Source organism: Pezoporus occidentalis, unplaced genomic scaffold, assembly GCF_034315485.1.
Source record: "Pezoporus occidentalis ecotype Australia unplaced genomic scaffold, CSIRO_AGI_Poc_V1 ctg150, whole genome shotgun sequence".
Taxonomy (NCBI): domain Eukaryota; kingdom Metazoa; phylum Chordata; class Aves; order Psittaciformes; family Psittacidae; genus Pezoporus; species Pezoporus occidentalis.
This window is the reverse complement of record NW_026913317.1, coordinates 636,758-660,560: the sequence shown is the minus strand read 5'-3', so window position 1 is coordinate 660,560 and position 23,803 is coordinate 636,758.

Sequence of the window (23,803 nt, the reverse complement as noted above, 5' to 3'; positions counted from 1 at the left end):
GTTTGGAGCATGGGCTCAGGAAGCAGGAAGCCTGCTTTAAACAGGCATCTAGGCAATAAGAATGGGGAAATTTGCATGTGGAAAAATAGTTGTGTATCAGGGAGAAGAAAGGGAGTGAGATAAAGTGGATACACACACACATAAACTTATAGCCTATTACTTAAAGCATTCTACTTTGTGGGCAGGAAAGTCTCTCTTTCAAAGTCATCTGTTTTGTTTAGTTTTGGGTGGTGTTTTGGTTTTATTATTTTTTTTAATTTTCTTTTTTTTTGTCTGATAAGTGTTTATTGCAAAATACATGCAAAATTTAATGTTTCCCAAGGACTGCAAATGTTTCTTGAGTAGGAAATCGACACTTATCAATGCAGGATGCTGCCTCTCAGGACAATAGGAATCGGCTGCCTTGGAACCAAAGCACAATCAAACCTGTAGGATTAATTGTATAGGCAGCTGAACCTTAGGAAAATGAATGTAGCTTATGTATCCCAGGCTAGAATTTAGTTCCTGTGAAGAAAGAAATGAAAAGTAGATTGTGCTCTGTAAATCACAAGAGATCTGTAGACTTCAACAAGAGTTGGTAGCAGACTTTCTGGCTAGCTCTAATCAATGCCAGATGCATATATAGTAGCTTTAAAGGATTTGGGATAGACTGGGAAGAGTGAGTATTTATTAACTAAACAGATCTGAAGTCACGCTGCACATGACTTCAGATGAGTTTAGGCAGGATTTGGAGCAGACAGAGAAGTACAGCCCAACACAGTCTGGTGCCAGCTCCACCCAAGCTGGAAAGCTATCTATCATTCCTGTGTATTATAGCCAGTAATTTGCCCCACATAATCTGTGACAATCACTGCAATGCAGTGAGATAGCTTCCAAGCTGAGCCATGGCAGGCCTATTTTGACTGGCTGCATTGCTGGGACATTTCTCATATAGATGCACTTTCTTTGTTCCGTCCTTGAAAGATATGTGCTGGTAATATTGAACATGAAAACTGTGTATTTGTGTCCCTGATTACATGGAAAGGCACTTAGCCCTAAAGACTCCCTGGGTCAGATTACCAGAGCTTTTCATTTGACTGCTGGCTTATGTTTTCTTCCATGTGTGCCACAAATTCTTGGAAAACTTCTTCCAGGACCAGAGGTTTCTGGATAGGTTGCAACAAGAATGTACGCGCTGAGTGCTGAAGAGCACACTTCTAGCGATGATTGGGCTCTCCTATACCAACATGCAAACTGTCATTATCGTTGTGATCTGAATAATATTAGAGAATGGCTTAAAGTGTCTAAACCAACCATTGACTTGCAGTTGGTAAAAGGAGGGTTACGTGTGTTGGTATAGAAAAGAACATAGACTGTGTCCCCAAACCAATAATTTCTTCAGAATATTTAACTGTCAATTCCATGATGCTCCAATGTTTGGTTGGTTTGTTGACTGATTTGAGGACTACTGTTTGCACTTGAAGTCTATTATTTTTTCTGATAAATCAAAAGGACCTGAATTGTACTTATTGCAATACATTAAGACCAAGTGGGAGACATTTACACTTGTTCTTAGTTGTAGAACCTGCATTCAAGACTGTCAATTTCCCATGAAATCAAAGTTCTCATCAGTAAAGTCTATGCATAGGACAGTTTCAGTGGCAAAGATTTTCTTATTTTCCCCAAAATGCAGAGTTAGCCAAATATGCATGTTTAGTGAGACGCATATTCATGCAAACACAGTAAAAGCTGTGCTCTGAAATAACCTGTGAACTTCTAAATACCTAACTCCAGGATTAACTTTGAAGAAATGGTGGATAGTTGAAAGGTGGTTACCCTTCTGTCTGCAGAATGACCGTTACATCTTGCAAGCTTGATATCTGCTGCATACAAAACAGCCTCAACAGATGAGAATGATTCAGTCTCCCACAGCAGTTCTGTGGATGACCTAGGCTTGGTGGCACAAGGCAGTGTACCTCTCTTCCCTGCAATGTTGTTTCCCTGTATTGAGGTTTTGGTTATACCAGCTTGCTGGCTTCCCAATTATTGACTCCAACATAGCTATGTGTTGAGGAGCAGAAATAGAGCAAGAACAAATGCTAGAGCTGTTGTCTCAAGATGGGGGTTTTTATCTAGCATTGTTTACCCAGGGCTTCCCCCAGCTAGCGTGCAGCCAACATATTGTGCACAGCACAGACAGGGATCCCACCCTGAGAGGGCCTGAGGTAGTCCTGAATTCTGCAAGGCACAAAACTGGACTAGTGGGGTCTCCTTACTTAATACAGAGACAAGCAGTCCCAGGATGCCTTGTGGAAATGGGAATAAATGGGAATCTGATCAACCAGCTCCAAACCTTTCTGTTTACTCTGTTTATCCTGAAGGACTGATATAATGTATGACAATAATTTCAGCAGAAATATTTCCAGCAGAAATATTTCTTAGAATACATGGCAGTGACTGGGCTCAGTTTGAGTGGAGATTCATGGTTTTCTTAATGGTTAGTTTGGAAGTAATCAAAAGTGAAATCAATGTGGCTTTCTAAAGAGGCAATAGAAATGGCGATGAGTGAACAGGCAAATGCCAAGTGCTGCAGGAAAGGGGTCCCTCATAAGGTACAAGAATAGGACAAGTAACAAGGCATGAGAACAGGTATCAGGGGAGAAATGCTTGCCATGGAGTTCAGTGTAAACTCTACATTGGGCATAAATTACTAAGCATGTGAATGTGCAAATAACCAGCTCATAATTTGCTTCCGTAAGTGGAAAAAGCATTTAACTTTAGAGATGAATGTAGGGTAGTCTTCAATTAGATTTTCCCTCCTCTGGTCAATGCACAGACCATGAACTGCTGCCTGCAGCAGGTTAAGGTTTCCTTTAAAGCACAGACCTACCTACTGCCTTTTGTGATGAAATTCTGCAGTCAGTCTCTCTTTACCCCTATAAAACTTATGTAAGTAAGAAAACCTTTTCTGTGAAAACTGGGACTGATTCTGGCCCATAATGTGAAATTTCTGACTCCTGTTTCACAGTAAATAACATCAATTATGTGTAATATTTAGTGATTATTGTTATAAATTATTGTGGCTAAGAGCTGCATACACCTTTACAAATGAAGTTTTGGAAAGCGTGGACTGTCATGCAATGTGTATTAAATTTATAGCATGGCTGCTCAGTTCAGTAAAATACAGATTATGAATTAAAAGTCAATAATGGGATTATAAACACTCGGTTACAGGGTTCTTTTTCTAATTATCTTCAACCTGTCATCCAGAAAGTCTATGATAACTCATCTGAGCATAACAGTGATGTATCTGTTGCTCAGTATAGAAAGCTGATCCTCCCCCTTCATTTTAATGTGTTATGACTTATATGTTCCTCTTTTCCGCTGACTGAAGCTGGGGAAAAAAATCTCCTGAGATATGTAGACCTGGTTTTACCCTTGGTATGAAAATATCTCCGAGATTCTATACCTGAAAATAGGCTGAAATAGACTGTCCCTATTGTTTAGTTCAACTCTTCAGCCAACGGGAAGGGAAATGAGTTTTGCATTATGTTCCCAGTTCTTCTACTGACTCTATTTCTGTCTGACAGTTATTCTGTCTCTATGCATCTATAAAATGGGCACAATACTATCTGAAAGGAATTGAGCAATTTTGATTATGGCTTTGAGAAACACTATGTTATTCAATATTTCTGCTTAGTTCATGGTGTGGAGTGACCATCTCTGGGAATCAAAGAAGAAAAAGGCAGGATTGGAGATGGAAAAAAGGATGATGGTCATCTTGCTTCCAGGAACATATTTTAGAGGTCTTAAGGAGCACCAAGGGGTGAAGGGAAACAGCTGATAAAAATAATTTGTTGAAATAAACTTGCAGATAAAGCAGAAATGCCAGAGAGAGGATGAGAAGGAAAAGTTGAGTGTCAACAGTAATTTCTGTCACTGCACGTTGTGGCTTTAGATGTTAGATATGGGCCAATTGCTAACCTCTTGATTGGTGATGGAAGAACCTAACTATTTTCCCAAGCTTTTTCTTAGGAAACAGACTGAGTGATGGTGACTTGGTTTAAAAGGTGGGATTTTTATCTGAGAAAAGTTTGGGTCAGGATTCTGGGAAGATTTGTAATTGTGACCATTGCATTAACTGGAATTTTGCGTGTAATTTTAAATGATCTGTATGTTTTCCCTAGGTCTTTGTAGAGGCACATTTATAAAATAAAAAAAATAAAGTAAGTAATAGAATATATGTTAAGGTCTTCTACTGGAGGTAGAAGTAATTAAACCCTCCTGACACTGCTCCTTTGTTTAGCTGGATATTTTTAAGATATTCATTCCCATGGCATCTGTGTTTATATCTGTCTTGTGCTATGTGGTTTGCGGCTGAAATTTTGGGGTGATAGCTAATTTCTTATTGGCATTCCTATTTGCTATGCCACTTTTGGCTATTTACCGATAGCTATTTGTCCACTTTGAAACATGTCATTTTGATCCCATTGATCCACTTTGTGTTTCATTTTGTTCCCTGTGTCACCTCTGTGATATGGGCACATCCATCAGTTTTGTGTCATGTGGAACTCATGACACTGTTTCCTCTTACACAAGATTTTCCATGTTAGACTCCTGAACATGATACCTAGGTACTCGGATACCAAGGCTGTGTTCACAGCATCAGGACTCAAATGGAACAAAACCTGTTTTTTCACAAGTTACAAATGCTCATGAATTTTGTCTTTTATTTATTTTTCCTGCTGCTTCTCAGACTATCAGGTGCTCTCAGTGATATATTTTACCTGGGTAAACACACATTTTTTATATGATATAAGTTCTGCCTACTTAACTTATGACAGTGTTTTTGCCATGCTTCACATTGCCATGCTTTACAGCTGCTGTAAACGCAAGCAGGCAGCATGCTGAGATTTACAAAATGAGGTTTTAACCAGAACACTGAAGAAGAGTATCCTTAATTCTGTGTCTAAGGTACCCTTGCATAAGGTCCTGTGACATTGTGAAGCTGCCTCTGGGACAGTCTCATTTGGGTAAACAGTTTTAAGGGTTGCTTGTGAGGACTTTGGGACAGATATGAATTGTGCATACGGCTGAAAAAGGAGGCAGTTTGGTGCTGTTTGTTGCTGTCCATGCTGCACACATCTGTGTTTGAGCCTGTTACTGGTGAAAGAGAGCTTCAAACCTGCATAAGCTTTTCCTGAGTAAGCTGGCTCAGAAAGCTTTTTGTGGACTGATGTGGTTTGGTTGGTTGTTTTGGGTTTTTATGTGTGCTTGGTTGTGTTAGTTTCCTTTTAAGATTAATGCACATTTTTCCTTGTCTAGCTCTGCTGCATCACAAAACTTCAAGGGCAAACAACTGTATGTGCTTTCCTTCTGTTTTTCTGCTCACTTCTGGCAAACCAGAGTACTGTTTGTTACCTTGGTACTATATTTTTCTCTAAAGATTACCCTGTTTTCTAGAGAGTCAGTGAAGAGTAGCATGGCAACATCTGAGAGAGATGAAAGGTGGGAAGTAATATTATCTGCGAACTAAGTAAAATCTGCAACAAAATCACAAATAGGCCCGTTATGAAAGTTGGCTTAAAAAAAGGTCAGATTTTTTTAAAACATGGTCTTTTTTTGCACCTGTAACTTACTGGCACAGCTGATGTCATTTAGGCTCTGATTCAGCAAAGCACTTAACCATGCTACTTAGTCCTGTTGACTTTAATGGGAAGTAATTACATGTTCCAACAAAGCACATACAGAAGTGCTTGTCTGAATCAAGGTTTTAGACGACATAATGAGAACCTGATTGGGAGGGAGGGGGGGAAGCTGAATTAATGCTGTGCTCAAAATCAAGCCTATACTCTCTGAAAATAGACAGTAGGGATTCATTTGTGGCAGCGCTCTCCCTATGTTGTGGCACACATTGATCTCATTGCTATACAAAAATCAAGAAAATAAAATTCTAATGACTGTATCAATGTTATCACACATGGAGTCCACATACAGATTGTCACAGACTGTAACTGCTGCATGGTGATTTAGCTCCAAATGATACTGGTTATTTTTTCCTTTAGCATTTTTCCTCCTTTTCAATATTCCATACTTATTGCTTTATTTTTCATTTTTAAGTGAGGATGGTATTCCTACCTTGTACTTGAATAGACTGCCATTTTGATTATGTTTGTCAGTGCTGCTTTTGTTGTGAGCTGTATTAAAATAGCAATTTGAAGTAACAGTGGCACCAGACAGTCACCACTCATTAACATCATTTCCAGCAAAATCTTACAACAGAACTGTAAGACTACCGGATCTGTAGTCCTTGAATCGTAGTATAGTACAGACTGTTCACATAGTGCTACTGCATCTTTCAGTCACTCCTGTTACATTACACTGCGTTCAATTTCATCTCCTTGAGAAGGTTTTATTACTGACCATGGAGCAAATTCTGCTCACTTTATATCCCTGCTGACATTAATGATCCTACTTGCATAACAGGTTTGGTCCAAGGGATGTATGGGTAGAAGTATTGCTTTTCTTTAAACTGTCATGAAAAGAATTTGCACAGCTTATTTTTTTATTATTTTTCTTCTTCTTTAATGCAACAGAATCTACTGCTGATAAAACTAACACACAAAAATGATTTCTTTTTTTGGTGTGTGTCTCTGTGTGTGGATGATGCAGCACTCTGTGAGCTGATATCCAAATTGACTAATTCTTCCACAGTGGATTTAAACAGGCTATTGGGGTTAATGGGATTACTAGGGTCTTGATTTCTGAGAAACACTGCCAAAATTCAACAGAAGAGTTCAGTCCAATCCCCATTCATCTGTTTGTTGTTGAGGGCCTGAGTTAACCAGATAAGTAGAGGTTGCTGCTTGCACTTACGTGGCTTTGGAATTACAAAATACTATTGAAGGGTCACTCATCATCTTTGATCTTTTCTGTTAGACCATCCTGCTGAGATAGCCACAGTCTCCCTACAAGCCTAAAACATTTGGGCTGCCTACAGAGAAAACCAGGTCACAGCCTGGTCCCTGCCTTGCCAGCACTTCAGCACAGAAACACCTCTTGTCAGCCCCCTGGCCAGCACCCAGTGAGAACAGACCTGCCCGTCGCTGGTGGCTGTTGGCCCCAGCATCACTGTCCCCTCGGGGCTGTGCGGGGGCTGCTGCTGCTGGCACACAGATGACTGGGTACAGCACAGGAACGGGAGGTGTTTGACACGTGCTTTCCTGCTAGGTGTGTTCAGGTGGCGCTTGCCCCAGTAAAGGGACCTGCTTGTGCAGTGAGGCACCCCTAGCCCTGCTGGCTGCTCCCGGGGTGTGTGTCAGAGTCTGGCCCTTTCTTTGCCTCTCCTTTCAACCACTTTGCCCCTCTAATGCGCTGCTGTTTTGTAGTACACTACAGTATCTTTTGAAGCTTTCCAGAGCTATTTTTTGGAGAGAGTTACAGACCCACTTGACATATTTCAGAAGAAAGCTTAAGGAGGGTCCTGGTAAGTCTGGTAGCTCACAGTAGTTTTTACAAAAGTCTGTGGGGAGGAACTCACCAGCAGTCCCTTCGCTGTCAGTGCAGCAATGACATCTTCATATTGCTGTGACCAGGATGGCTACAGCACTGCGCTCATTTTGCATAAGAAATATCCTTCTGGCTCAGCCTCAGCAGGGTGCAGTGTCCTCACCTAACGTGCACTGGGGCAGAGCTTGATAGGTGCCTTCCTCAAGGAAAAAGTATAGGACAGTAAAGGTGAAAAAGAGAATGAGGGATTCATTGATTTAATAGGTGGAATGGAAAAAATAAAATCCTGTACTTTTAAGTTTGTTTTTTTTTTTTTAAGATAAAACACCCTGGGAGAAAGTAAAAGCTAATTTCAAAATGATGGTGTTAGCAGTTCTCTGCTAGTTTACAGGAAACCTGGGGTTTGGCTGCCTTCCTTATACAGCCTCCAGGGCTGAGCTGTGTCACACTCTGCTCAGCCAGGCTGGAATTTGCAGGAAGCTGTGGGCAACTGCTTGAAGACAAGGGGAATCTCAGGAGAGATAAAGAAACAGAGAGATGCAAGAGGGAAAAATAAATCCCAGTGACATTGAAAGAATGACTCTCTCAGCATATTCAGACAATCGCGTAAGGCCATCTGTGCTGGGCTGTACATCCTTAGGCGATGCGAGCATGATGGGGAAACACGGGTAATGGGCACAGGGTGTCTGTGCCCTTGTGCAGTTATGGTCTGTTTCCATTCTCTCTTCAACCTAAAGTTACTGAGTTCTTGTCCCACTGCCAGCAAGACAGTGAACTAACATCTATGCAAGCTTTTTACTTCCTTCTACCAGAAAATATTTTCTTTAACGAAGGGGCCTGTGTGCAGCTTCTGCATGATGCTCAAGATAATGCAGATGCTGCTGGTTTGTTAAATGGGGAACGGCATGTGTTTCTCTGTTTCTACCCTAGCAGCTATGGCTGTGCATACACTAACAGCACTGAGTGCTTACTACAGACATAAGCTTCTAGAAACATGCTAGCCAAGGATGGTGACTCTTAATCATATTTTTAAAGCTGTTAAACTCAGTATATCCTAGATATTAAGTGACACTTGAAAATAAATGAAGTGACATGTTAGCAAGCATATGTAAGACATCACTCTCTTCTTGATTTCATCAGTCATGTTTACAACATTGCTCTTGTTTTTTTTGTAATTGGTGCAAAGCTTGAATCCTAATCTTGATGGGTGTTTGCTGTGGTGTGTGACTGCTTTGGGTTTTTCCTTTCTCTCAGATACTATTGCTGCTCTTCTGCAATAGATCAAAATGAGACGACAGGCAGCTGGTGCCCTTCCCTGACAGCTCTGGCTGACATTCCTGAAAGTTGACTTAGGGACAGTGTTATTTACTCTTTCTTTTGCTGCACTGAGAGAACAAATTCCAATGTCCCTACCATGTGTGTTCTCTTCACACACTGGAAAAAGAGGCTGTGCTCCTTCTGAGCAGATTCTTTACCATTGATGGGAAATTAATGATAGCAAGTAAAATATTACTTACTAGGGTTAACTAAAATGATTGAACCCCAAATGTTGTTTACTCCCATACTTCTAGTTTGCTTCGAGACCCTGGGTGGTCACAAGCAAGTAATTTCATTTCACTTCAAGAGAACACTTTACAAGAGGAAAATGGTATCGCTCTCACTGAAAAGTACTCTGCTTCCTATTGACAAAAAGCACTATTTCAGGATCAAATTTTTCCCTTATAATTTTGTATTAGAACCAATTAAACTCTGTGACTTGAGGAGAAAAAGAAAAGCAAGCTCTATCTTTGTACGCCATTATTTTATCAGTAATTTAAAATCAAAATCCTTTCATGCCCAATGGCAAAATCTGGCCCTTACTGTATTGTAGCCCTTACTGACATGCAAAATTGCCACTTAATTCAACGATTTTGTGTGTGTGATTGTGTGTGTGTGAGTGCTAAGCATGACAGTGGCTGATGGTTTGGTTAGTTCTTTTTTTTTAATGTTCATATACGTACTGAGCCTTCTCCAGTGACCATCAGTGGGAGCAGGAACACATCTACTAACAAGGTAAAAATAAACCACAGTTTAATGACTTGCAAAAGGCCTGGTCTCTACACTCTCTTAAGTAGTCTATTTTAGAATGGCTATTGGCATCACCAGGAGGGTACAGCACAGGAGACTTATATGGTTAAATTTTATAGTAGTCTAATAATGAAAAAAGCATGTGTAAGGCCTCTTGGCAAACAGCCTGTAGTCGTGGCAATATTCCTACAAGTAAAGCTGCAAGATGGGAGGGAGTGAGAGATAATTAATGGGGACCTGCTTTATTTGCCAGGAGAGAATATTCTTACACTGGGAGCAAAGGTCATGTGTCTGAGAGAAATGTAGAGAAAATAGAGTTGTTTTGTGGTGCCCTAAAATACAGTTTAATGAAAATGAGAAAATAATGGGAGGAAAGTCACTTCTATAGTCTCTGGCTGGCTGCCCAAGTATGAGTAGAGATGCACTGGCCCTTGGCTGTGCTTCCAGCGCAACTCACAGAAAGCTAATTGTTCTTACACACATTTGCTCTATTTTCAGACACATGCTATTTGCAACCACATATTCTCTTTTGCTCTTTGCACCTCCATTGCTCCCAGCTGGTGGAGCATTTCCACCCTGGAATGTTATTTCTTGAAATGTTTTCTCTTTGAAAAGCAGTATCTGTTGTTTTCCACTCTCACTGGGGTGTCTGTAGGAGCCTGATGAAGCTTGAAGGTATCTGGAGTTATCTCCAGTTTCCTAATCCTTAGGCAAACCTGTTTGGCAGGGTTTGCCTGAGCTGCAGAGATGCAGCTCTCAGCTGTGTCTCAAGCAACCAAATCATGCCAAGCCACATTTTGTTTCTTCATAGCTTGAAAATGTTTGATTCCTCTATCCAGTGTATTAAATTCAACAACTCCTGGTTGTCTGTGTGACCTCCTCTTCTGGTTTCTCACTCTTTCGTTTCTCCCTTCTGGCCATTTCCACAAAGATGGAGGACAGACACTGAAATAACGTTAATTACTGGGACCATATTTATTTGCTTCATTAGCAGAATAACGCAAACATCCAGGTGAGCATTTTGAGTTTGAGTTTGGTTTTTGGTTGTTTGTTGTTTTTTTGTTTGTTTTTTTTTTTTTCAATTATGGTAGGAGTACCATAATTAAAATGACACTGTGCATGTGAATGATGGAATAAGTTCATATACTTTGGGGCATGTAATAAAAAGAAGAATCCTTCACCTAAAGCAAAGTAGAGCTCAGAAAAAGGAGTGGTTTCTGATCCAGAAATTTGGTTATACTCCTTCATATTTACACTGTAGTCCATGACAGCAAAACAGGATCCCCTGAATTTTGTATGTGTGTCTTCATTTGGGCTTCTTATTTCTGACAGCTGTAATTTTCCTCTACCCTCTATACTGTGGGCAGAGATCTGATATCAGTGTTATTTTGAATGATGAGTCATTACTGAACCTAGAGGAAATCAGTGAAATAATTCCCACTAACATCCATGCAGTGCAGAAAGCAAGGGATCAGGATGAGAAAACAAAACAAGGCTTCCCCAGACTGGCAGTGTTGTGTACCTGGTGGGCTCAAGGATTTGGACACTGAAATCTGGTCAGTGAAAGTGATTTTAATATGAACATCAGTTTCTGGAAAACTATTTAAGATGATTACACAGTTTTACTCTCTCAGAATTTGAGCTACCTTGGTCTTTTCCAAAGAGTAAGACTGTTGTCTGAAATCAAATTTATGTTATTGGATGGATTGAGAGTAGCCCTGAGAAGAAACACTTGGGGGTGTTGGCTAACAAGGATCAGGGACACCTTCCACTAGACCAGGTTGCTCAAAGCCCCATTCATCCTGGCCTTCAATACTGCCAGGGATGAGGCATCCACAACTTCTCTGGGCATCCTGATCCAGTGTCTTAAACCCTCCTCACAACCTAACTAAGGTTACGGTCCCTTTCACCCCAAACAACTCTATGATACTATGATTAGTAATTAACACATTTCAGGGTATTAAAGTTGGAAATAGTGCAAATCTGTCAAGTGTTCTCAGCTACATGTTTAACAGTACTTTAATATCAAGGTTTTCAAGAGATTTGTTACTGAGATTTTGAATTTGTTTATAGCTTCTCTGTGTGTATTGTTCAAGACAAAAATTATTCATTCTTTTGCTTTAGCAATAGAAAAATCCACCCTAATGTTGTTACCTGAATGGTACTGCTTTAATTGCTATTGATTCTGGGAGAAATAGCTGTGAAAGTTATGAAATATCATTTTTCTTGGTGGGGATTCTAATCAAATCTCTCTTAATTTTTTACAATATTAATAAAGACAAGATGGATAATATTGATGCAAATACAAAAAAAAAAAGGAAGTAAAACTGATCAAAAGAATGGCAAAGAATGGTGTCAAAAACATCCAACTGGATATACCTGTTTTATGTGGTGAACTGTGCTGTTTTTAAAGTGAGTTCTTCAAATGGCAGAGCCACAGAAAGCAGGACTGTGTGAACTCATGCTTTCTTTTTTTCTCTGCTGCTTCCCCACATGGAAGTTCCATAATGGACAAAGTATTAAATATGATCTAAAGTAGCCTTAAATCTACATAAACTAAATCTACATAAATCTACAAAACTATTTCATACCATAAAAACAGATGTGGAAAACCTGTGCAGTCATCTGACTAATCCAACTACCATGACAGTGTTGTTACCTTGAGATTTGGTCTTGATCCTCCAGAATATTATCTGGTACCGTTTGCTCTGGGGTGTGATATCTCACTGCAAGCAACTCAGGCAGCAAACTGCTACTTAGTGCAGATGAACAGTAGTAGATATCAGATTTTAGAGAGTGTATGCTTACACATTTAGGGATTTTCTGGTTTTAATTTTTCCTGAGATATATATATTCCCGAGTCTGTGAATCACTACTCAGATCAAGCTTTACTGTTTGCTTTATTGTTGTTTTTTTTTAATGTGCATTTATTTGTATGGGATTTGTGTTAGTTCTCTGAAGAACCCAATAGACAGTGCTCTGTGTCCAGTCTAATCCCAAAAAAGGTATTCTAGGAAACAAGATCAGAAGGCTAATGAAAGACATCCAGGAATCGTGTAACTGTGGGCTGAGAAAACCTTATTTAGGGCAATTTATATGATAATATTAGAAACACATCTTGACCCAAAAGGGGTTTTATCAAGATATCTGGGACTTCAACGTTAAAAATAGTTACAGCAGACTTCAGCTTAACTGTGGAGCCATTCTCACTTTATTCTATTTCTGTACATGTTAGCAGGGATGTGGAAAGGTTGTTAGGTATTGCCACTGTTTTGTTTAGATTTTTTCGTGGTTTTCTGCTTTGTGCCGTATTGACCTGCTATTCAAAACTGCCAGCCTAGGTCTTGATCTGATGCAGTTGTGCCAAGTGCAATCTGCAGAAGACCAAATTTTCTTCTTATACCCTCTAGTTGGGTCATTAAGCCTACTTGTTCTAGCTGTTGCACTGAGGTCTTACTGTTTACCATACCTTATCTTTTTGTTGGTATATTCAAAGTTACTGAAAAACATATGGTCTAGAAAGATGTGGATTAGATTTTTGTATGAAGCCATCCAGTCTCTCTGAACATCGCTCTTAACTATAAAACTAAGTTACAATAGTTCCTTCAGCTAAAAGTATAACAAAATTCACATGTTTTTGCAGTCTGTACACTGAGGTAAAAAAGGACATAAATGCTTCAATGGATAGCTGCAAATTGAATAAGGACATTTACTTCTGACTTGTTTTGTATTTGTTTAATTAAAAGTCCAAAGGAACTTTAAAGCAACTTTAAAGTAAGTAGCCCTCTTGCTGGTTCTACTGTCAAAATCTCAGTGATCCTTTCAGCCTGCTTGCTGAATAAATAGATACAGAGATTAAAATACTCTGTCCTGAGAGCTACTTTTTTTTTTGGAGGGTTCTGCCTCTTTACTGCACTCTGGTAACAGCTCTGTAGCTTGCTATAGCAATGAAGTATTACTGAACTGAGCACTACATTTTGTTATTCTCAGTAGAGATTCTCTAAGAAATAGAACTTAAGTGAGTTGCAATAATCACAATCAATTTCTTTCTGCTTATGCAAACATCAAAGGAAAAATAGGGGCCTATATCTTATGCTTTGATATTTGATAGTCATTGTACTGGGCATTTTGAGAGCTGATTTAGTAAGGTATGTTAAGCAGTCACATCATAGCATATGAGTCCTTTGAATTCCTACCGTACATCAGCTTGCTATCTTAAGTAAATGCTAGCCATGTGTTTGGCAAATGTCATTAATTTTTTGAAATATTTGAATGACAAAGCAAATAATGAATTCTCTTTTTCAGAGTTAGCCATTTACTGTTCTTTGGTATGTTCTTCCAATTTGGCTCATGTGTTTTTTGAGATGTTTTTGTTCTTGGCCGTATGTTAGCATTGTCATAGCTACTACTATTATTATTTGAACTGGAGGGCCACAGCTGAGGTTGTCATTGTACTTGGCGCTGTACCCATGATGGTAAATGTCAGTGAGTCCTGAGTCTTTAGTTCATTGAAGGCAGAAGTTACACTGGAAAAGATGAAAGGAAATAGTGTACATTTTACTGATACATCTGAAACTGAAGCAAAGATCACAAAATGCATTTTCTGACACCCTTCACCTAATCAAAAAATGACCAACAACCTTCAAATTTAAGCATATTTCAATAATTGGGTGTTTTGAATAGATGACACAGATCCTCAGCCCTTGCATTCTGGTGGGTTTCCAAATTTCCAAAGAAGGCTTTTTACAAAACAAGAAAAAAACCTTAATACTTCCCTGGTTGGGATACAGATTTTTGTGGCTTTGTGTTCCTAGTCAAAACTATGAAATGGAAAGCAAGTTCAAAAGTGAAAAGAATAAAACATCAAACTTCATCTGTCTCTGTTCTCGGTTTTCAATTTGGCTGTTTGCAGGAAGAAGATAAAATCCAGTTGGAGTTCCAAACTGTGTCTACATTCAGTGCAGTACAGGTACAGGATACTGGTTTGAAATGAGGTCTCATTAAACCTTACCTGCTTTGCTGATACCTGCTTTTTTTTAGGTGCAATTTTATGACTTGTCATCCATTTTTGCTCTGACACTTTCCTGTGGCTGCTTTTGTGTGTGTGTGTGTGTTTTCATGCTAGGTGTAGTTTTCAAGCAAGCAGTGGAAATAACAAAGTCATTTGTAATTGTGAAAGGATAAAGGATGCCACAACAGCTAACTCAGAGGCCCTAAAGCAAGCAACGATAAATCTACCCTTCCAAGGGAAACTACTTAGAGAAAATACAGGGGAAATGGGTAAAAAAAAATAAAATAATGAAAATGAGACTGCAAAACTCAGAAGGCAAAGATACTTGCGTGTGGTAAAAGAAACTGCAAAAGTAAATAATGAAGTCAGGCAGGAAGTATAAATTTTGAAAATGAAGCAAAATACTAGGGACAAATAAGCCAAACAAAAATTATGGTTGAATTGGTAGATGTCAGTAAAGGGAAGACACACTTTCTTACGTACCAGGCACTTGAAAGAATGATAAGATTTTAAGGGTGGAAGTGAGTGTTTCCAGGCCATGTACTCATCATATGGATTGGCTGAAATGAGGCAATAAAAAAAAAGGTGCTTGTACATCTATATATAATAACATTATCTTGACAACTTTTTTCTGGACAACAAGGCAGAGAATGAAGCCTGCCAGTTGGTTCTGACAAAGTATTCTAAAACTGAAAAAGAAAGACAATTATTATTAATTCCCTGGTTTGGAAATATTACTTTCTTCCCCAGTGACTGGAATTAGATAGGTATGGTCTTTTATGTACTACCATAACTGTGGAATAATGGTAGATAAGGGTTAAACGTATATTTCTATATATCTTTATTTCCACTGACTTGTAAGAATTTATTTGTATATTTATCTTACAGTGAAGACCTAGTATTAAGAGACTGGCAGTATCAGTTTGATACCCTAATATGTAAAACACAAGATAACATAAAACCAGGATGTTGCTGAAGGTTTTCCAAGCTGCAGCATAGAGTTGTAACAACTATGAGGGGAATGATTTAAGAGCGATGTCACAATGAGTTTCTTTTAATAATCGGATGACAACAAGAGGTAGTACAAATGCAGTTGTTACTTAGACACACTTTGGTATTAGAAGCCTATATGGGGAAGTCTCCTGTGGCAATTCTGTTCTGTTGGAAACCTGAGTCTGCCTGCGGTCTAATGGGAATAGGAGGGAATGAAAGAAGTGGTCCTTTGAGTATTCCTCTTGTAGAAACTTACATTTGTCACAGACCTCACCTTGTACAGAACAAAATTCTTTCTTGACTTAACCACTTGAAAGGAAGTCATCAAATCAGTTCATGCTCTCAATCAAGCTAATAGGTATAGTCTATACAGTAGAAACAAACTTTGTAAAACAATAAAGCTATTATTTCACAAATGAGAAGACAGAAAGAAAAAATATTTTTATTTGTAAATGTATTTTGGGCAGCACTTAGATGGTGTTATGATTCGCTTAGGTGAGTCACATCTATTTGGATTAAATAAAGAAGGAAAGGGAGCTTCTGTCAAAGTAATAAGTGGAGGAACTTGTGTTCAGATGGAGTCAGCTCTGCAGGATCCATAAGCAAAGTTTTGAGGTTAGAGATTGCAGAATGTATTAACCCTACCAAGCTGCAGAGGTTCCTTCACAGGGGCTATACAGCCACACTCAGCTCATCTTTGATTAGGTGTTTGTAGAAATAGCTCCTCTCCATACCGATATAGGCATGGTCACATAGGATCATCTCGTTGAGTTCTGAGCCCTCCTACAGCCTAGATAGCAGGAGGGAGGTCTCAGGCTGGCTCTGCAATAGCTCTCTTAGGTTTGGAAAATATAGCATTTGTTCAAAATTCCTCATTTATGTACCAGTTACATGAGTGGTTAAGGTATCCAGTTTCTCTAGAGATTACTGGGATAGACTCTTCCAGTTTACCCGATACATAAATGTCACAGACAAGCTAACTCTGAAACTGAGTCTTGAGGCTACATTAGCAAGGATAACTAATGCAATGGGAATGTGCTGGAACGTGGGTCTTCTGTTTTGGAGACTCATGCTGATGGTGTGATTGTGGTGCTCTATTACTCTACCCTTCAGTACCAATGTATTCAAAGGGAGTTAGTGTTATCTTCAGCACACAGTCATAGAGTGATAGAATAGTTTGGGTTGAAAGGGACCTTTAAAGGTCAGTTTCTCAGTGCAGGTGTATCCTTCTGCCTAATGACAGGACAGGCTAATTTCACATAAAATGCTAATTATTGATTTCTTTTAAATATATGCTTGAGATTTATTCCACACATTGTGTGAGTACTTTCACTGTTATGGATTCCTGTACCTTTAGTGATTTAACTGATTATGGTTTGTTTTTTTGTTTTGGGTGGGGTTTTTTGCTGGTTTTGTGGGTTTCTTGCTTGTTTAGTTTAGGGTTTGTTTTTTTTTTGTTTGTTTTCTGGCTTTGCCCTAGGGAAATTGGTGTTGTTTAAGTGGACCTATTTTGTTAATTTGGATGAGCAAATACATCAATATGTAGTTGGGAATGCAGATAAATTAAAGAGTTTATTTTAAGGAATTTCTTGACATGTTCATTATGGAAGAGGTGTATCCTGAAACTTAGAGAATTAAATGTGGGGGTAAATGTAGAGTACTATTTTTCAGTGCAGTGGTATTCAATCAGAGTAGTGATTTATTTCTCTTTTAAAGGCTCCAGAATCTTCAGAAGTTGTATGAATTCAAAAGCAGTCGTGGTGCTGAGAAATGTATGTGAAACACAGGGGCATTAGAGGATAATTGATTTATTCTGATTTTTTTCCACTTTCAAGGTAATACATGTAGCCTACCTGAAAAAAATGTTAATAAAATAACACAACTTAAAACCTAAACCCATTGCTGTGGCCAGGTGAATGAACAATGACCCTGCACTGCACACCGTGTAAGCAGTTTGTGCAAAGTAAAGAAGATATTTGATGCCATCTAGTGTCACTTCTGAAAAGGCGACAGCTTTGAAAAATTCCCAAAGTCCGTTCTTTGTAGCTGTGAGTGTATACTATGCCTTTAATCCTTTCGCCCATCACTGGTATGGATGTGGTAATCTAAATATAGCAGTATTGTTTAGGAAACTCCACAAGTTAGTTTTCCTATAGGCTCTGTACTCAGTGGTGTCTCAGTACTTTTAGCTTCTTCATCGCTTTACCACAGGCCTGCCACAAATAGTAATGCTGCTAAGATTACAAACCACCATCTAAACTAGGAAACCTGGCATATTTCCAGGTTTAGGATTTACATAAAGTACCAAAGTCAAAAGCGCCAAGCAATTTGAAGTCAGGGATTTCTTCTTTAAGCCTAACCACATTTGTTGAGGGATTAAATCTGTTACATTTAAACAAATTAAACTCATTCAGTATTAAACATATATAATTACCCTACTCATGGTAAAATTTTAATATAAAAGGTGGCATTTCAAAAATATCTATGTGCTATAAAGATATGAGCCTGTTGACAGTTTCTGTTCATAAATTATGTAGGTTCCTTAGAACAAAGATAACATCCTGTTTTACAGTTTCTGGTGCAAATTAAGCAGTAGGTTGTCCCACAGCCAAGTGTGAAAGCACCATATGCAAACCACCGAACACTGCCAACTGACAAAACCACACGCGTGTGTGTGTGTGGCAGGGAGAGGGTGCTAAAGAATAGAGCGAGAATCAGAATAAGAATAATTACACCTTATTATGTGCTATTTTAGGGTCTTTTGTATGGAACTTTTTCAAGTACAACAGCCCAGTTAAAAAAGAAATAAATCACTCTTATTCCCTACGAAATCAACCTAAAGAGCTCCAGATACTGCACTGTTAAAGTGACTGGTGCTAATTCAAGGAATGACTTTCAAGAGTGACTGCAGCTTCTCTCCTTGCTGAAGCATGCCAAATTCCAATTAGTTCTAGTCTGACCAGCTAGAAGTCAAATAAAAAAAAGTAAAAAATTGAAAACCTTCATGAGTTTTTTTCACCACAGATTTCAGTTGTTTTTTGAAAAACACAGTATCTGCGTATCTCCTGAAGTGAGAAGCAAACTAGGATATCTTTCCTTTCTAGAGTTCATGGTCTAACTTTCTGCTTTTTAGTTCTCTGTGTGAAAGTTTTAGCATAGAAAATGGCAGCAAATGAGTACCAAAGGAACATTTTACTGAATGAGCTTTTTACAGACTGTGTGATATGAACTTTCTTTGCAATAGGAAAGGTATGAAGCAGCTGATAATGAAGACTCCAGCTGGGCAGCTACAGATTATTGGATGCTTTACCTATGGTGGTCCAATATGGTATGGAATACCATGACGAGTTGTAAAACCAAGGAGCCCTTAAATGTCTGTATCTTGAACCAGAAGAAATATCCCTGTCCTAAGGAATTCACAAGTTAAGTCATAGAAGCAAAGCAGATACTAAACTCTATTGCTTATTCACAGGTAAAGGACTGAGTTAAAAAGAAAGGAGTGACTAGTTCAAAATGGCACAGGAAATCACTATCAAGACTGTGAAGTGGCCCTGGAAGTTGAGAACCATATCATATAATTATCGTAGCACCATAGAATGGTTTGGCTTTGAAGAGACAGTAAAAATCATCTAGTTCCAACCCCTTTCCATGGTGGGGATACTTTCCACTAGACCAGGTTGCTCAAAGCTCCATCCAACCTGGCCTTGAACACTGCCAGGGAAGGGGAAGCTGCAGTTTTTCTGGGCAGCCTGTTCCAGTGCCTCACCACCCTCACAGTTGTCTAATTTAAATCTACTCTCTTTTTAAAGACATTACCCTTTGGCCTGCTACTACTTCCTCTTATGAAAAGTCCCTCTGCAGCATTCCTGTAGGCCCCATGCACAACTAGTACATGAATGTATTTCATCCAGTCATATAGACTTTTATCACATATTTATGAACATTTCATCTAATGATTGCAGCAATTCACTGCTACCGCTGCTCAGGTGTAGTATTTGGCACCAGGATTTTAGTCAGTGGTGAAGATTAACGCCATTTTGCAATTTCGATAAATTGTGTATCTGTACGAGTTCCAGTGAGAAGATATGGATATGTAACATACATATAACCTAGAAATTAGATGATGCTTTTCACTGGAAGATAAATTAAGTCAAAATGTGGTAGGTGGCTACGCATTAGTTGTAGTGGGAATAAAACAGAAAATGGTTTCCAAATGAAGGTCATTACATGGTATGGTGGCTTCCAGTAGCAAAGAATTTAATGACCAGGATATCTCATCACTCTGATATTCTAATTTACTAGTAAAAAGCCCCAGATGATGTTGATGCGATAGAATACTGAGATTTCATTTTATGTGTTGGGAGTAGTCCATTACTTCTGAATGGCAAGCTTGACTGTCATCTCAGAGCCTTGTAGAACAGTGCATTGTTTACTTTTGCTGCCCCATGTATTTTCAGGAAAAAAATATTTCATACTTTTTCTTGAGATAGCATAAATTCATGTTCTTATTGTATTATGAACCCAGTTGATTCAGAGGAAGAAAAGGCTGCTGAAACTGAAAGGCCTTAAAAAACATCCAAGCGGCTCTTTACTCTCCCTAGAAGTACCTCGTATAACAGCATCTTACTGCTCATTGCTTTCAGTACTAGGGTCTGGTTTGTTGTTTTTTGTGTTTTTTTGTGTTTTTGTTTGTTGGTTGTTGTGCTTTATTTTTTTTCTCCTATGGTACTAGAAATTCCCTGAGGTGCTGTTTTCTATTAATTGAAAGAGAAACTAAAGACAGCTCCATTCGGTGCCACTTACCTAGGATATGTCAGGCAATTTATTTGTTTTTCAGGCACACAGCTGTCTTCCCCTTCCTCATATCAGGGGAAACAAAACATTTTCCTCACATACTGCAGACTGCAGGTCAGGTCTGGAGTGACAACAAGTAAGAATCGTGGAAAAAGAAGTTTGAACAAGCTTCCCCCCGCCCCAACAAAGAAGCTGATACATGAGTGAGTGCAAAGGTAAATACTGCTGATTAACTTGAAAAGTGACCTGAGGGTAACTATTGACTCCAAGATGGCAGCTAACCTGACATGCTTTCCCTGGATCTGAAGTTAGTAGAAAGGACCTTACTGATTCATTAGTTTTTTGGGTGTGCTTTGAGATTAATCATATTCACCGAATTTGTTTGGATTCCTAGGGTTGGGTCAGCCATGACTCATCTACACATGTGTGAGAACATAACTTGCATTCTTCCTTTTCTGAGATAGATTTTTTTTTCCTGCTGAATTCTGAAAAAAGGAATTCCTTCACCTTTTATCTGTCAGGTATGAAACCTCTTTTTATCTATTTTTATTCCTGCAGCTGAGTACTAACTCAGTGAAATCAACTTCCACATGCATTCTAACCTTCAGACTTACTTTCTCGTATCCAAGCCTACTCTTATTGCAGGAAAATTGTAGTGGGCTTAACTAAATATGTATCTGTTAGAGCTATCTGAGATGTGAACTATAGTAAACCATGCTACTTAACCATCCAGAGGATTTCTTGTGGTGTTGCCTGTGGTTGTGAGAAAGACTGAAAAGATCCAAATGCCCACAATGCAAAATACTTCTTTCTAAAATGGGAAACTGGAAAACTTCCCAGCTTCCACACCTGCCTCTGGTTCACACCTGTGAGTACTAGTGTGAACAAGGAAGGAACAAGAAGGATTAATGGACTACTACTCTCTGCAACTACTGTGGGAGATTACACCCCCAGCTGCAGAAATCTGGCAGCAACCAGTTAGTTACAAGACAAGCAGATGAAGAGTGCCTGCTTTTCAAGCTACAAATTCCTTATGTCCACTCCTGATACATCTGGGGGAAGACATTACTTGTACAGAAAAGGACCAGGAAACAGATGTTTAGTAGGTACTCCTAAGGACAATGAGAAACAAAAAATCCTGAGATGAATCTAAAGATCCCATACTGAAACATGAATAGAGGAGTAAAAGCTTACTCATCCCTAGTTACTTAGTTAAATTCTCTTTTCAATTGAGCTCTCAATAAATTGAGCACATACTTAACTTTAAGCAGGTTAGCATGTCACTGAGACCAGTGTAAAGTGTTCGACAAAGTGGCAGTATCAGGCTTAGCAACAAGATACAGGATGCAATTAAGCTCAGGTCTAATAGGAAACCAGCCTGCCAGGAGTCCTGTAACTAGTATGGCTTACAGGTGCCTTTTTAGTGCAGTGAATAGCTACAGGGTATAGTATGAGATGTTATAATGTGAGCTGTCATAAGATGGGAACTAGCCTCTGCAGCACTAGTCACTGGAGCAAGCATTGATAAGCAGACCTCCATTCAACTGCATGTTTCTGTGTCTGGTTTTGATAATACCCTGGGCCATGTGTGAATTGCATAGACTTGTCCTGGAAGTGGTTGAGGATGGTTTAGAAATCATTCTGGCTGTACCCCAGTTCATCAGAGCAAGCAGTTTTCAATCTTGCAGTGCAGAAAGCAATTTTCTACAAAACACTGGCATTGCAGGCAGAACGGGGATGCAAAACCAGGTCTACACAGTCATGCATATGTAGGGCTGCAGTTTTTGTTCACACCCTGGAAGAAGGGACACATGAGCTAAAATAATGAGTAATTTCAACAAACATACTGAGGTTTCTTGCTGAAAATGGGGTGAGAAATGTGCATTCTCAGTCTTTGGCAGAGGGGTAGAAGTGTAGCAGATGCAGCAAGACTTCATGCCAAGCTTCATGCATGGGCAAAAAATGTTCTTTCCTGCAACCCAAACTGGGCAGAAATTCTTTGCAGTAAGCATATGATCTTCTGAACATTACAAGTTCAAATCAAAGCAGGATCCTTTAAAAAATAAAGTGAAATATCTTTGACACAGATAATGTACAGGACCAACTGGGTGTACTATTTCATGTGATGTTTAGTCAGCTATTTTAAATCCCATATATAGGACACACAGCTTATTCATCCATTTAAAAATAGTTAAACTGTGTTTGGGAAGCAGAATGCTGAAACTAACTTGAACAGTACATGCTTGAATCTAGGGGGTATGTTGCCTCTTATTTTGGGTGGCTTAAAGAGATTTTTCTTCCTTACATTTCTGTGGAATAACAATGACATCCAGTGGCTGGCTACTTTAATAATACATATGTATCTGCTGCAAGTATAATAGGCAATTATAAGATTTCTCTGAGGTCTTTCCTTTGTGGTAGCTGAGAGTTCTTTCTACCAGATTTATCAGTAGGGGTTTTTGGGGGGACGGGAGGACGGGGATGAGGACACCTGAGGAATGGAGGTTGGACATATAAAGTCATAGAATCATAGAATCATAGAATAGTCCCCATGTTCATAGAAAGTCCCCATGCTTTAATGAGGCCCTACAATAGGAAAGCCAATTCCACTTTATCAGTACCTAAATGCCAGTTTAGCCTCAGGGAAGGGCAAGATATTGTAGTGCGCTCACTCTCCCCTCTTCTAAAGAGACTTAAACCCAGATTTTTCTCCTAAAAACTGAAACCTACAGTGGCCTAGGCAGCGACTGTATCCCATTTCTCTTTCTCTATTTGAAAGTCCTAATCCAAAATACATGTGTTTTGATTCTTAATACTATCATATTTCACCTGTTTTCAGTTTTTTTAAATACTTTTTTGCTGCCCCATCGATATTATTTAGGCTGCCCTGAGGCATCCTTAACTCACATACCAACAAAGTGTATTTTTTTTTATTTTTATTCTACTTAATAAGTTACCATAGCAACTACCACTCACATGGTACTTACTGCTGTGGGATTTAGTTGCATTTCCTTTTAATAACAAGAACCTTAAAACAGTAGCACATTATCCGATTTTTTGCATTTTATTTTGTAGCAGAAAATTAGATACCTTTTAATTTTTCTTCTAGTGATTGTTTGGTTTGTGCATTAAAATTTATTTTCTCTTCTTGCTTTTAAATAAAGTCTTCCAAGAACCTAAACAGGGTAAAGATATGGGATGCAAAATAATTTCTCTCAGAAAAAGGTTTATATGTGTAATGGACAGAAGAAAATTAGATATGTGAGAAATGAGAACATTTGAATAATGAACACAGGGTACTTGGGCACTGGTATAAGGTATGTTCTCTCCACTCCCACTTGCTTCCTTTGACTTCCCTGGGGTAATGCCATGACTTCAGTGAGGCAGAAGCTAAAAGACCGTATTTTTGTAAGAATCTGAATATAGAGGTAAGCCGAAAGATGGCAAATC